At 37.6% G+C, this 14469-nt stretch overlaps 1 protein-coding gene across 1 annotated transcript in view; it reads left to right on the top strand.

Annotated features, from left to right (window-relative positions):
* Positions 1–14469, top strand: part of ADARB2 (adenosine deaminase RNA specific B2 (inactive)) — a 305595-nt gene that overhangs the window by 28153 nt on the left and 262973 nt on the right. The gene's annotated exons all lie outside the window — the stretch shown is intronic.

Genomic DNA, 14469 nt, shown 5'->3' with positions numbered 1-14469 from the left:
GTTTTTTTCACTGATTCAGAATTTTATTTTCTACCTCTTCTTGCTATATTCAGTGAAAATTTAAGCTAGCTTCTGAGAAGCTCAGAGAGCAGTAAATAAATAAAAATTAAGGCTTGAAGAATTTAGAGCTGGCATTTGTGATTACAGCAATTGTCAGTTATTGTGAAGTTTTTCTCTTAGATCTGGATACATGCACTCAGCAGATGAAAAAGCTTGTCTTTTTCATTTGGGAATGAAATGTGAGTCAGTTCTCTGCACACATAATTCAAATTACTTCAGTCTTACAAAACCTGGTCATACTGGTCATCACTAGCTAGTATATGGCTGAGAGAACTCTTTTTCTCCTTTCCTACTTCTGTCTTTTCTGTTCCTATTGCCCATCAACCACACAAACAGTTTTACGTAAGACCACACCTTCTGGAATGATTCTTTTCCAGATTCACCAGGCTGTGTGTTACACCTCCATCATCCGTCAAACCTGTTGGTACCTGGCTGTTCCCTAAGGGGCAGAGTGTTTTTCTGTCTATTTATTTTATCCTACCAACAAATCTGAGTCTCAGAACAACTTGACCTGCAGCATCTATGGGGGAGCACTAAGATCCTCATCCGAGATGCTGAGAAAGAGTCACTGCCAAGAGGCAGAGCCCTCTGCATGGAATGGAAGGATTGAGTTGCCTGTGGTGGAGGGCACTGGGAATGGGGGAGCTGGACAGTCAGAAATGGATTTGTTGCCAAAATAAATATGCCATTGTGCTACTTGTATAGCTCACCAGAGCTTTGTCTGCCTGAAGGAAATGCTGAGACTCTACTGGAAGTCAGCATAGGCCGACAATGGTGTAACAGCCCATGTCATGGAATCATGGAATCTGCTTGGAAAGCACTCTTAAACATCACTGAGTTCAACTGTTAACCCAACATTGCCAACCTAACATGTCAAGTGATTGTGCCCACACCCTTTTGACATCTCCATTTCTATTAGGCATGTAAAATTAGTAAATGGCTAAATAAAAGAACATACAGCTTAATGTTCAGTTTCTTCTGCATCAGAGTAAATGTGTCTGCTTCACTTCTGCTTTTTGTGTTACAGCAGGGGACTTGTGACAGTCTCTTAATTGCAACAGTCCCTCCGATTTTATCTCATCCAGAGGTCCTTTATTAAATAATATGAAGGATGTTTTTATATTGAATCTGTCCTATTGAACATAATTAATGGACAGATAAATTTGAGAGATTTTTTCCACTCTAGTTTTCTGATGGGGTATGCAGCAAAACTTAGAATTTAACTGCATTTTGAAGTTAATCTTGTCCTTACACGATTCTTACCTTCTCTGGGGAAGAAGTTTTCCAGGTGTGAGTTTCCTAGCTCTCTAAAAAGTCCATGAGCGTGACAGCCATGGTCTGACTGCACAAGACCTCGAACACAGGCCTTGCTTTTCTGTTTTGTGTTATTTAATGCCTATCATGACAGATTTCTTGCAATATAATACAATATAAATGATCATAATAAAGTATGAAGATTATTTCCTAAGTAAATCAGCAAGCAGTCAGTTCTAATACTATACTGCTATTTGTTCAACTTGTTCTGGGTAGATAAAACCACAGGTGCTCTTTTTTCATATGAAAGGTGACTTATCTATAAAACAAATAAGATGGGCACCAGCTGCCCAGATTGCTCTCTAATGCTTTTCAAATAGTGAGCTTTGTGTTTCCAGGAGAAAATCCTTCCTTTTTAAGTCTATAAATGGCAGCGTAAGTTCATTTAGGAGCACAATAAATGCTCTGCTTAGGAAAAAAATTGTTCAAATTACTGAATGGGATAAACAGAGTATTTTTCATCAAACACCACTAACATGGGTCCTGCTATTAGGAAAGTGCTCATTTGGGGTTTCAAATGATGAAGGTGTAGATAAAACAGGAGACTCTAAAGGGCCCAGGAATGTATCTGGGTATTACTCACATTTTGTGTGAGGCATAAATCCCTAATGTCCTCTGTTCTTATCCTGTGACCCATGTAAGAGTTCTGGAAAGCCCTTCTAGCTTCATGGAGAACACAGTGGCTCAAACAAGTGCAAAAGGAGAAGTTCTGCAATAGGACTTTTTAAATGTTGGGACTTTCAAAACATACAGGGATATCTTGGGAAGTTCTCTCTCAGTTATGTATTGTGCTACTTTAGCGTATGGACCATACAGACAGATACTAAATTTTAGTTTTTCTCAATCAAAAAAATGTTCCTTTTCCTTTCTAGACTACTGAACCTTTCTCTTTCTTGCCCCTTTCTTGCTCTTTTTTGCCCCCTCCCCAAGCTGAGCAATAGGAGCAGATGAAATGCTGATGGAATGTCCATTGCAGAGGGCAATTTCCACTGATGGATGATATGTCTATAACAGGTGGATCATCATTCTCACTTCTGTCTTTGAAATATATTAGTAACTATTAGTCAGTGTTATCACTGGACTTGCCTTTGCAGCAGCTGCTCTGCTCTGACTGCTCCACTTTGTCACTGTCTTTGCCCTTTTGCTTGCCCAGCATTTGACTTCATGGACATTGACCTGCCTTGGCCTCCCTCTTATTGGTATAAATTATGCTATTCTAATCCTCTGGCTTCTTTTCTCACTTCTACCACTTTTGTTTAATCTAACATATTTCAATTTATCCAGGCACTTTTGGGTAGCCTGAATCCACTCTATATATTGAGTGCATCCAGACTGGGAGGGAGCTGAAACCCAAATTCTGAATCTTCTGTCTCTTCATATTAGATGCTGACTATCCCTTTATCACCCTTGATGTGGTTGTCTGTTTCTTCCTAGAGGGCTCTTTGCTTTTTTACAGTATGAAATGGTAATCAATTAGGAAGGAAGAGGAGCTAAACAGATGTGGTAAAAAAGTGATCATCCAAATATCTGAAATGAAAGCATTTAAAATCATCAGCTGTCTTCACTGGTTTCACTAGGCTTATATAAAAGGCATGCAATATATAATACTCTAGACTCTCATAAAGGGGGAATTACTGGGATCAGGTATTTAGTAATGTCAGGGTCCTTAAAGTTTAGTACTTAGAACTTCAAGTGTACATGAAAACTTTCTTCCCACCTCAACCAATAATAAAGATATAATAAGCATACAAAAATTTTAAGGTAAAATGAAATTTCATTTCAAAGAAATGTTGGTGATGATGGCAAAAAAATAGTTCTTAGAAAGCTCAGGGCATAAAATTCCACAGGAATCAGGATCCTCGTCTCCCCTCCTCATCCTTGAGGCTTTTGTGTTCCAGGAGCTGTGGAATAGAAGCAATAGAAGTTGTACCAAAAGGATGCAACATGCTTGAAGCTCCTTCTCTCTTTGGGTTGGTCTGCTGCTTGCACTCTTAAGTAAATAGCCAGGCCACAAAGAATTAATCTTGGAGAGGTCACAAGTTCCCAATCAGCCTTTCAGTGTGGAACACAGATTAAGCAACCACAATAGAAAGGGAGCCTGCTGAAATTGGTCATTCAGCTTGGGAGAAATCATAATTAGCTTTCCTGTAAAGCAGCTCCATGGGAATGCAGCCTCTGAGCCTCCCTGAGACCCCAACAGATCTCTTGGAATCTGGTTTACTTGTTCCTTTTGAGATTCAACTCTTGTCTACTGCATTATGAGCATGAGATCTGTGAGTCCAGGGTGCTGACAAACAGGGTTTGAAGGGTCACATTCTTGTGTAGTTACCATGCAAAGGCTCGGTCCAGTTTCCTTTTCCCAGGGGTAGCCCCATACTGTGCAGTGACCAGCGAGGCAGGAAACCACCAAGGGAACCAACAAAGAGTCCACTTTCAGCTTCTTACCTTCCCAAATGTTTCCTAGTTGGTCTACACTGCTGCGCTGTTCCTGAGCATGTATTTGTAATTGTACTGGCTGCAATAAGAAAATATACTGACTCTCATTCCTGCACCAGTTACTCCCTTTGGTCCTGCTGGAATAAAAAAATTATTTCCTGCAAAGTCGCTTACACTTGCTGCTAACTTTATTGTAATGAACACTGACCTTTTAAACCACTAAGCCTATAGAAGGCTAAATTATAGAGTTTACCTCCCTAGATGCTCCTTAGCTGTCATAATGAAGGAAGTTTACAGTGGGAAAGTGAATGAAGCAAGCATGTTTCTAACCATATGGTAATTATCTGCTATCCGTGCCAAAGACATAAAGTGTTGTTTACTTGATGTGAAAAGAGCATCTGAGAAAGGATTCCCTGGAGAGGGAGTGAGGGAGATTTGGCACAGTGGCTGCTCTTCAGATGGCTTGTAATAGACCCTATAAATTTGGAATATGCTATTGTTAATCAGTGGGGATTGGAGTTCCTTGACACATAATTTTTTAGTTTTAAGGGGCAGGTAGGTGTCTTGCCGAGCAGATTTTTTTTTTAACTGTAATGAAATTATGCAAACATATAATTGTTTGTTGAGCTTTGAAAGTAAGAATAAAGAAAAAATGTGTAAAATTACATCCTTAGCTCTTTGCTGTCAGTAGCACATTAAATAAGAAGGGAAAGTTAGTCTGGCAGTAGAGACCAATAAGATACAGGCTGTGTTCACTCTCCTAAAAAGTATAATTTAGTTTGAGTTCTCTTTTCCTTCTTCCAGTACCAAAGCATTATATTATTTGCTTATTAAAAGAAAAGGGGGGGTGAGGGGCAGGGAGGAGAAAGGAGAATCTGTCCTAACTGCAACCACACATGATTGCAAATCATTTAATTTTCAGTACATTAGGTTACCCAGAATAACTGCCAAGGCTCATTTGCACAAATGTACTTAAACTGCTTTAGCACTTTAATATTAGAAAAATCAGTTGTGAAAATCCATCCAAATCATTTGCACTATAGTGGCTGAGTCTGATGCACACTTAGGATCCCTTAAATCTGCCCTGAAGTGCACAGACTCAGCCTCAGACATGTGAAAATCTTTTGTTTTTTTTCTTTTTGAAAACTGATGTGCTAAGTGCCAGATAAAGAACCTTTATTTCATTATTTTATTTGTTTATGGTATTTAGCTTTAGTAATAAGACCAAACTATTTTTTTACATGCTGTGTGGCAAAAATAGTCTCTACAGGGTTAATGCTTATTTTTTCTGAAATTTTCTTTGTATTCTGAATATTTCAGAAGATTTCCAGGCTAAGCATTCCAAATTTAAGCAGCAAAACCTTCAGATTTCAGAGAGGTAAAATGAGAAGCTGAGTTGTATAGATGGAATGAGCTCAGAAATAAAGATATAGGAAATATAAAGAAACAGAAAAAATCATAGAATATCCAGAAAAATAATATGAAGAAAATGGAGATAAGATCCTCAGAGTATAATCCTTGGAGAAGAAATGAATGAGCTTGACAAGAAGAGTTTAAGAGCAGAAATCTGGGAAAGCTATGGGAAGGCAGGATCATGTAACCTGCAGGTCCAAAGGCCGCAACAAGGAAAAAAACAGCCAAAATAAACTCCTTTTCTACTCCATGCTGTCCCTCAGCAACTCTTGAAGTTGTAGGATGTTTGCCTTAAAGTCCTTCCTTGTATGAGAAGTCCTTTGATATCTGTCAGACTTCAGTTGTGTTAGTCACTTGAGTAGGTATTTCAAGGAGCAAGTCCTTAAGGTATAAATTTTTCATGGCAATTTTTCAAACCAGGCTCTAAAGCCCAGTGCACATTTATGGTACCATTTAAATGAAAAACAATAATATATGATATAGCCTGAATATTATACTTAATGAGCTATATTTTCTTTTAAAATAAGGTTACAGACTATAACCAGAACATTATGCTGCCATAAATTTCATGAGACTTTTTTCTAAACACCTCAGTCTATAAAAGTCAATGACTCACAGAGTAGACATAATCTAAGGGAAACTTTGACCTTTTGCATAATAAGAAGCCTTCCAGCCTGTCGTGTCAATGCTCTGATTCCTCTGAGTGTACTCTGAAAGCATCAGTAAAATAACGGGTACGGCAATTTCCGTCTGGAACTTGCATTTTAATAATTCTGTAATTATGCTCAAGCAGTAATCTCCTTTATGTGATTCCTTTTTTTTTTTTTTTTTTTTTTTGCATTGCCCACATGAATATTCACCCCTTAACCCACAGCAGTTCATCTCACAGAATTTGAGGAAGCAGGTTGCAAGCCATATGATGGAGGTGCTGTTGTTTCTTATGGCAGTCAGAACAAATAGGATGTCTTTACCTAGATGTGAAAAGTGCCTGTTTCACTGATACACCTGGTTGCAGGTTATTTAAAGCTCACAATATTCAAAACCTCTTGGTTCTCCCTGCACATCAAACCCCTTCAGTTTTACACAGCTTCCATTCACAGCATTTTCAATCAGGTACACAGAGACTGAGCTCAGATAACATTTCTTTTTACTTGGAAAGAGACATGATATGTACTTGTGCCTGTTGCCTATGAATTATCCCTCATCACTTTGCTCCAGGTTTTACTTGATACTTGCAAGAATACAATGCCTGTCCTTACTTCTCAAGTTGTTAATTTTTATTCTTCTACATTTCCCATACTGTAGAGTTTGTTTTGCTCTCAGGTGAAAACAATGTACGTGGACTTCACAGAAACAGCTTTGGGGGATTTGATGTCTGTGGAGATGTTTATGTGATGGAAAAAGCAACCCTTGATTTCACTGGGAGTAATAGTGGCAGAGGATCTGTGCTGATTTGCCAAATAATTTTGCCCTTTGCCTTTCCTAATCTCAACAGTCATAAGCCAAGACTCCTCTGATACTAAGTAAACACTGGTAAAATCAACTTTCAGTTAGTAACAAGGCATTCCACAGGAGCTAAAAATGAATTTTTGTGACTATTTTTGTTTTGTCCTTGGGTCTCTTGAAAGTGTTTTGTGGGACCAGACTGAATGCTCCTCTAAAAAGTCTGGCAAGCAGCTTCCTGTGTCCTTCATCCTGCTTTGATAAACAGTTTTCTTATCAGGGATTTTCAAAGGATCTGATCAAGAGGCTATTAAATAAATAAGTTATGCAAAAATGTGGGTTGAGCCCTCCAAATTACTTAGCATTCTATGGTAATTCTATGAGTTATGAGGGGGGAAAAAGGTAAAGGATGAGCAAAGAATGAGAAAGAAAGAAAAAATAGCCAAAAATAGCTAAGTGGATTATTTTGAATAATTACTCCCCTGATTAAAAAAATATTGTTTTGGCTACATTTTCTTGTTTTTTCAGAAGAACCTATATTTGTACTGAACTTTTCTTCCTATACTGGGTTACATATTTTACTGTATTCCTGGTTGTGTCCTTTCTTCAGCAATTTTTTTAAAAAGCAATAATGTTCTTCTTTTCTGTAGAAAGAACACACAAAAAGCCCATTGTGAATATTTTTTACTTCTGACTTATCTACTAAACCCACCAGAGAGCTGAGCACAATTCTACACAGAATCTTGTGGGTTCCAGCATGTCATCTTTTTTGTATTTGGGTGGAAGAGAAGACATGAACTAGAAAACTCCATGAGGAGGAAATGGAGACTTCAGGTAGCCTTTCTAATTGTTATGTACTCAAATATCTGCGTTTAGTTCACTGTGAGCTCCAACCAGCAAACATCTGATGAAGTACATCAGCCTTCATGGTCTTGGCAGCTCTTGAAGTGGCTTGAGGTTGGGTTCAGCACTGTCCCATCTCATGACTTGTGGTGGTTTGAGGTTGATGGAATAAAGTGCACAACTAAGAGCAAGGTTTATTGCCTGTCCTGATTCTAAGATGCTGACCCTGAAGCCCTGGGAAAGCTTTGTCAGGTGTGTTGTGGAACAGCAGGAGACTCAGGCTGTGTAACACTGGAGGTGTGACCTGCAACAGACTGCTCTCCTTTTGCTTATCAAGGCAAGGAGTGCCTTACCTGGGCTTTGAACTTCATTCATCTATAGTCTACTTGTTACTCTCCTGTGTTCTTTATTCATATTTTCTGATTTACTGGGTATTTTATGTTTACTGACCCGCACTGTTTCACTGGGAGCCTTTTTCTCTAGCTTTTGATGTCAGTCAAACTTGATTCTTATCTCCAGTCCAAGTTTCATGATAGTATTTACTCCTTGGATGCATACAACCAAACACAAATGCCTGATTTCATGCATATTTCTAGTCCCTTTAAATTCACTGCTACTTTCACTTTAACTTTGATGAAACTGATGTGCAAAGTATCTGCTTAAAGTTAAGCATGCAATTGGTTGCAAAAAGAGGAAATTTAGCAGTAGGACTATTCAGTTATGTAAGAATTACTGTAATGTCTGCTCTTTATTTTATAATGTTCTCAGAGAAATCACTTTTTTCTCTTATCATTAACAGACTAACAACATAAAGATTTTATCTTTCCCCATATGCTCCTCACTACTGCTTTTTCTAGTTTATTCATGAAAATTATTTTGACTTCTAAATGATGATGTACACAGGTTAGCAACATTTATCTTTTAAAGTTCTAACCTTCAGGTTTTGTACAGAACATCAAATAGGAAGGTGAAGAATGAATAAAAAATGTTTAATTCTGCTTTCCGTGCAGAGGATTCAGGAAATTGGCAAAAAATAATTGCAGGGGGTTTTATTTTATGCTTCAAGTGAATAAGCCTGACTTTGTGATGTTTGTGCTGTTCCTGTATAAAGACCAAGTGACTGAAAATACTGGATGGATTGATGGGGATTTATTTTGCAGTAGTACAAGTCTAGTGTGTTTTTTGAATGTGAATGTGTTCTCATTGGCAGGGTTTGCACACAGATGTGTGGCATTAACACAGTGGATAATTGGATATTGCAAATGAATTATCTAAATGTGGTGACTAACAGGATAATGTTTCTAGCTGATGTATTCAACGCTCCTTTAACATTAAGATGCAAAAAAAATTAAAAAAAAGTTATAAGAATAAATGTGCCTCTTTACATTTGATTTTTAAATCAATAACAGACTAAATTTTCAAGATGTCATTACCTATATTTATGTGTACACATATATTCTTATATGTGGAATATATCCTCACAGCAATATGCATGTGTGTATAGAGAGACATATGTTTATAATACCTATATGCTGTTTTAGTAGATATATTATATATATATATATATATATATATACACATATATATATATATAAATAAAAGATTCTACCAGAGAGCCCCAGCACATTAAGAAAAAAGTTGATTGTATGTCACAATGACAAACTCCTGTTACATCTTTAAGACTTCTGAGGACAATGTTTAGATAAATAAATAAAAAAGCCAAAAAAGAGATGCAGCTATTAGGGACATTATACTTTATCAGAGATACAGATCAGTCAGGAAAGATGCATTGATCTGACTAGTTAAAATCTAAAGATGATCTTTTTGTTCGCCTTTTTAAATATTTAATAACCTTATTTATGTTCAATCATATTATGTAGTGATCTGCCTTCATCAGTACTGTCCCTTGTTTCATACAAAACTATATTTTCAATTTTTACTGTAAAATAACAATGTCTGCTGTATTTGGTATTTTTCCAAGCTTTATTTTCTTCCCAGTTGAAATTAAATTATCATGGTGATTTATCGTTTTATGTCCTACTGAAAATTAAATCACTTTCCTCTCTGAATCTTTATTGGTAAAGTAGTATTCATTTTATTTCCTAAATGAGCCAAAGTTTCAGAAATCATGATTACCATCTGCAAAAATGGTTAAAACATAGCATAGCATTATTCATATAGTGTGATCCTATTTCTTATTTGTCTAATGTGCCTGCAATGATTATTTCTTGTTATTATTCTGAGGTATGTTTTAGGTGTCAGATATCCTACAATACTTGTAATATTTTCCTTGAAATTTAGTTCTGGAACCAATTCGCTGTTTATCTCTGTAGGTAAAAAAATTGCTGGGTCTTCATTATCCAAATGTAAAATTACTTTTCTCGTCACTATTATTGTCAACTGAATTAATTTGTTCCAAAAGTATGTGACTGTGCTGCTGCTACCTTAAAATATAGACATTCTGGGTAAAACTTAAGACACCTTTCCCTGTAATATATATTTTTAGAAGTAGCTACACAAGACATTCAGTGATTTCATTTCAAGCATCAGAGTTTAGTTTATTTAAGCCAGGAAATAAATTGTGTATTACATTGGTCTTCTGTTGTTTGTGCTTTTAATGTAATTTTGGGGGGCTTCTGTTTGTGCTTTTAATGTAATTTTGGGGGTCTATTTAGTGTGGAATTTTAGATCATAACTGTGTCATCTGTGATTTCAAATTAAATTCTCCTTCACCTTTTAATGGATTGAAATAGTGTTTAACAAAAATGCTTTTCAAGTTTGCTTGCTAGGCTATGCTTCAAATATAAATTCAGAAAAATAGATAACCTGCATTTCTATCATCTTGAAAATTATGCACAATACTGGGCATGAAGGTCACAACATTTTTAACTATTTGAATTCATAAGATGTTCAAAGCAGACTAAATCCATCAAAGGACTCGCTTCTGGCTGACTTATGTACACCAGATGGATGTACATGCTGTTACATTAATTTTAATGGGTTTGCCTTAAAACGTGTGTGTTTAGGTGTGCCAAAGACCTGACATTTGTATGCAGTGGGGAAAGAATAATATTTTACTTTTGGGGTATCGTGGTTTAACCCCAGCCAGCAGCCAAGCCCTGCACAGCCACTCACTCACTCCCCCACCAGTGGGATTGGGGAAGAGAATCAGGAGGGTAAAGGCTGGAAAACTCTTGGGTCGAGAGAGTTTAATAGGGAAAGCAAAAGCCACACACAAGCAAAGCAAAACAAGGAATTCATCCCGTGCTTCCCGTGTGCAGGCAGGTGTTCAGCCATTCCCAGGAGAGCAGGGCCCCATCACAGCGACTGGGGAAGACAAACCCCATCACTCCAAACCTCCCCCCTTTCTCCTTCTTCTCCTACACTTTACATACTGAGCACGATGTCACATGGTCTGGAATGTCCCTTTGGTCAGTTGGGGTCACCTGTCCTGGCTCTGTCTCCTCCCACCCTCCCAGGCTCCCCCAGCCTCCTGCCCACTGTGGCCCTGTGAAAAGCAGAGAAGGCCTTGGCTCAGTGTGAGCCCTGCTCAGCAATAACAAAAACATCTCTGTGTTACCAGCCCTGTGTTCAGCACAAATCCAAAACACATCTCCACACCAGTTCCTGCAAGAAGATTAACTCTACCCCAACCAGAACTTCTCCTCTTAACCCCCACAACGAGAGGGAAGGCAGGATGTGGGGTGAAGGGGGCAGGGTAAGAGGAGAAGGCAGAAAGAGTAATGAAAATCTGCCAGGCACAAGAAGGGGTTTTTTTAAGGCATCTGGGGCTATAAAAAATCCTGTGTTATTATGGGAACCATCTTTTTTGTAAGAAGCAGATTCTTCCAAAACAACTTTCCTTATAGATTTTGAACACCAAGTTAGTTAATAACTGACTTAAGACAATGGCTTAGTCAATACATGCAAGTCAGTGAAGGAAGTTTTTGACAGTATGGTGCATGGTTTAAAATGGAAATTTAAGACATGACATAAAAAATGTTTTTTTCCAGAGTGGATAACGTTGTTATTATTATGTATGTATGTTTACTGCATACACAGCAATTACTAATGCTGATTCCACAAACAACTAAATTTTGTACTTCTCTTTGACATGAAAGTCAAATGACTTTCTTTACAAAGCTAAAATAAAAACTATACCTGAACTTTAACCACAAAAAATATGGAATGCAGGCTGCTTCCTATGCAACTGCTTCCTGTTTACAACAGGATTACAGGTGGAGCACACTGAACATTTAAAACAATGCCTGGACACTTTTGTCCAGCCTGAGATTCACGACGACAAGCTTTGAATGTGTGTGTGAGTTATGAAGCAGCAGTTTCTGTGAGCATCCTGCTTCTCCTGTACCAGCTCTCCCCACCTCTGTACCGTAAAGCCTTTGATTTTGCATTTTATTTTATGAGGAGGAGTCTCTTTTTGAGGAAAAGCACAAGTACCAGAATCATTGCCATACTATAATATTTGTGAAAATATGCTGAGTTTTGGAATGGACAGCATAATCTGATGTATAGACGTGTAAGTCAGGATCTGATTTACACCCATTTCTGATTTGGTTGTAGACTGGTTTTGAATATTTTTTTCCTTTTGCCCCTCTCTCCTTGAGTCTACCCTGATTTTACCATTACCTGCATGAGTAAAGGACTAGCTTTTTTTTTTGTCTTTGTACTTGTCCTAACTCTGTCTGCTGCCTTTAGATGAAGCCATAATTGTAAAATGATAAAAAATGCCTTATAAAACTTAATGGGAAATGAAAACATATTTTAATGTTGGAGAAGAAAGGGGAATAAGAATTTCAGGAAGCAAAACGTGATCAGGGTGATAGAATTTCATCTTCATTTATGCCTGACCCTTTCATCACAACCAGCAAGTTAAAAACAGTTTTAACATTAACTTAGCTGCAACTTGATAACATGCTATGAGAGCTTTGCAGCCTCGGAAACATCAGAGACCTACTGATGAATTTTATCATATAATCCATAAAGTGCCAGATCCTTCAAAATGTGCCTCAATGGGAAAGGGAAGCGGTGTTGTGTGCTGGAAATGTCACCAGAAATGAGAACTATTAGCAGAACATCACGACACATGTTTGGGGGCAGAGATGGCAACTGCAGCCACACTGCCAAGGACAATGTTTAAAGGGAGTTCCTGAGTTCAGGAGAGGCACATAGCTGTGAAGCATGTCTTTGTGTCTTTGTGGACATGAACAGGAAAGAGTATTACAGTTAGCCAAGAGGCAGCAATTTATATTATATATCTGAGGATCCCGCAAACAGCAGCAGGATTCTCAGAGGATGTATTTCTCAAACTCTGGAGAAGCTGAGTTTTTTCCTGAGATGTGTATCTTGATCCAAACTTTGTAGAGAGCAATCCACGTTTTCACAGAGGAAATGACAACCAGTTACCCAGATTCCCCTGCTTATCCCAAAAAAAAAAAAAAAAAAAAAAAAAAGAAAAAGAGAAAAAGAGCTGTTGTTAGCCATTAGCAGTAGTTTGCAGTTCCCCGTAAAATATACAAATGTAAAACCACAACCTTTATTGCCATCTGACTTTGAGGAATTGAGCAGCCACTCTCTAAAGCTTTGCAGTTCTTTGAGCTAAATGGTGTTCTGGAAGACAGCAGTTTGGAAACACTGATGTTTGTTGGTAATTTTTACTAGCCTGTAAACTACAGAAGTTCATCATGTGTCTGATCAATGTAAATATTTGAGGGAAAAAAAATTAACTGACTTTCAGCTCTATAGCTCTTACTAAAGGAAGTCAATAGATGGGAATAATTGGACTTGGTCCTTGATTTTTTTTCTAGTTGATCAGTGCATTTAAGTCTGTCTAAAATAACCTTAGAAGGATGAGGAAGATTTGCTCTCTATGGTGGGAGAAAATACAGGATTTTTTTTTTAATTTTCTGTAAAGACTATTCATTTTATTCATCATAACGAAGGGAGGAGATATGTACATCTTAACATGGTTCAGTCAACTTCTTGTCTGATGCTAGTAAAGGCAGGATTCTAAGTCTGATTGGCAGAAGAAACCCTAGGGCTAACCACTAAAGATGGCCATTATCATTTATTAAACAGGTGTTGAAATGAATTGGTCTTTTATCGTAATGCAGATTTACAGTGCATTAGGCAATCCATTTTTCAATTTAGTGTACTGCCTCTGATAAATTAACAGATGTCGATTGATTTTTTTTCCTTCAGTCCCCCTGTTTACACCTGACAGCCAATGCTTTATAGCTGAGCAGTTATTTGAAGTTATAAACATTATAATTAGCAATTTTTTAATTAGGCTGACAATTAACAAGAGATTTGCAAAGCTGCTAATTTGACATGTCATACTCTCCACAGTGTTTATGTTAACCACTACTTGAGTGAATTCAATTGAACAGAACTACAGTGTCTGAAAAATCAATCTCAGAAGAACCCTTTTCCCCACTTGGGTAACATTATGGCACTTCAGGCACAGAAGTGGGACTTCAGTGAAATTTTACAATGTGACAATTCCAATACTTGAAGTTTAAACAACGTGCCCATGCTAGCTCAGAGATGCAATTAAATGTGATGTGCCAAACACATGCATGGTCTGGGCTCTCCTGCTATTGTTAGGCTTTAAGGGTTTTATTTTATAAGGACTAGGACCAAAAGAAAACCAACAACTGTACAGCTCCAATCAACAGAGCCTCAGCCTAGAACATAACCTTAGCTCTTTGAGATGAACAAAGAAAAAAGGAAATACATCATTCAGGTGTCTGTGTGGTCATTGATGAAATCTGTGTAGCTTTTCCAGTAGCATTCTGCATATCCCATACAAACTGGGGTAGCGCGTGAATAGAAGTATTACAAAGGTCCTGCTGAAACAGGTGGGAGTTTCCTGACTCTTTCCAGTAATCTGATCTTCCTCACAGGTTGTACAAAATGGCCTTCTTTGTGATCGAATTTCCT

Source organism: Motacilla alba, chromosome 2 (assembly GCF_015832195.1).
Source record: "Motacilla alba alba isolate MOTALB_02 chromosome 2, Motacilla_alba_V1.0_pri, whole genome shotgun sequence".
Lineage (NCBI taxonomy): Eukaryota > Metazoa > Chordata > Aves > Passeriformes > Motacillidae > Motacilla > Motacilla alba.
Note: the sequence above shows the minus strand (reverse complement) of the source record. Positions and strands in the feature narration are given on the sequence as shown.